The sequence below is a fragment of the Lactuca serriola genome, chromosome 2 (genome assembly GCF_051521515.1).
Source record: "Lactuca serriola cultivar US96UC23 chromosome 2, Lser_US96UC23_V15, whole genome shotgun sequence".
Classification (NCBI taxonomy): Eukaryota; Viridiplantae; Streptophyta; class Magnoliopsida; order Asterales; family Asteraceae; genus Lactuca; species Lactuca serriola.
Window position 1 is genome coordinate 109,731,691 of NC_136409.1, and position 2,046 is coordinate 109,733,736.

The following is a 2,046-nucleotide window of genomic DNA, read 5'->3' on the forward strand; positions in this document are numbered from 1 at the left end:
AGTTTTAAACTGACGACGTAGTGTCACTTCTCCAAAAGCTGAAGTCTACCTGTATTATTGAATCCCTGAGAAATACAAGTGGTTTTGAAAGAGTGTCAACAATTAAGTTGGTGAGTTCATAAGCGTTTATGTATAAAATTTGTAAATTTGGTATAAATCACTGAGTTTACTTCTGAAAAATCCAATAAATCACTAATACATTTGATAACCCCGTAAATCATTGTGTTTTTAATCCTTCATGTGAGTTTTATAAACATGATATTGACTTAGGCTGCCTGTAACAACGTTCTTCAGGCGTTGGAATGTTATGACGTTTGTCACCCCAGACCTGCCGGTCTAACTGTAGCTAATAGTTTAGGTGTGGGATTGTCAATCCCGTATAGATCTATACACAAGTATCACGCTCTCCCTACAAGATATTATGGTATATAATATAGGACTTTAACGATATACTTGAAAGTACGTGAAGTTGAATGTCTCACAAAACTTAGTATTAAATAGATTTACGTATGAAAAGTCCACTTGTTCTTGTATTTGAAAGTATTTCCTTGATATAGTACTTATAGTATGTAAAATCTCATGATTTCCCTGTAAACTATACCTATTATAGTTTTTCCAAAAGTGTGTTTTGTTTGTATGGTAAACCCTAGTGTAGTGTCGACTTTATACATAAAGTATAACCTTTTTAATAACATCATTGAACATTTATACTCAAAATATAAATAAAGTGTTTGATATTTATACAACAACATGTTTCATTTAAAAATGGACAAAGTGTTATCGTGATATGTTGTATGAGAACGTTTTCGTATGATAGTTATAAATCACATATGACTGGTTATAACAAAAAGTATAGCAAAAGATTTATGTATTCACACGAGGATAATCGTATGTTTACTTGTTTCCACTCCCCCCCCCCCTTAAAAGCATATAAAAGCATTTACAAGCATTTGAAAACGTAGTTATAGGGGTATGAACTCACTTGATGGATTGGAAGAGGGTGAGATGAAAACCGAGCAGAACTTCGACAGGAGAAAACGGATTTCTCGGGATTCTCGGGAATCTCGGGAGTGTAAAACATTCCTTCGGGACTTGGATGTGAAGACCGGGTCTTTGGGATGGCTTCGGGGGTTAAAGCGTAGAGCTTTGGCACGAGAGAGAATAGAATTGAGCACCTAAATCCTAAACAATAAGTTTCTATTTATATGGGTGAAATCTGAGGGTTTACGTCGTGAGTATGGGTGGCTCATGTCGTGAGCTCGACCTGCCTCCTCTCGTAGACTTGACAACTCGTTGATAGGCTCCGGAACCCACCAGTCATAGGTTCACGTCGTGAGTATGGGTGGCTCACGTCGTGAGCTGCCTGACAGCCTCGAGTTTTGTGTCCTAAACTTGTAAAATCTGTAACTTTCACGTACGAGCTCCATTTTCAACGTTCTTTATATCACCACGTAGGTGAGATTATGGTCTACAACTCTTGTTTAGACTCCATCGGCTAATTTTGACTTTATTTTTAATATTATATTTTTAACAGGCTGGGACAGGAAAAGTCCGTTAAAAATCCATAACTTCTTCATCCGGTGTCCGTTTTTGTCATACTTTTTACCGTTGCGCTACTATTGTTGAGATCTTCGATTCTTATTTAGGCTGTTTCGGCCAAAAATCCCTCGATCTCTATTTCGAGTTTTTAGATGTCTATCGCTATCCCGAAACTTAAAAAATCATAACTTCCTCATACGAAGTTGGATTTTGATGTTCTTTTTATGCACGCTCATGGTTTAGTATAATCTACAACTTTCGTTTAGATACCTAAAGCTAAAAAGTATTTTATTGAAATTTCACTTTTTACGTTTGCCAGTGTTTTACCGGTTTTGACACGAATGATCGATTGGTCATAACTTCTTCGTTATAACTGAGATTTTAGTGTTCTTTATATTTCTGAAAACCTTGACACGATAACTATCATTTTAGGCAACCCAATGGAGACTTTGGAACATTTTATTTTTGACACAAGTTCCATTATATCAGAAGAGATTACAATTCTTG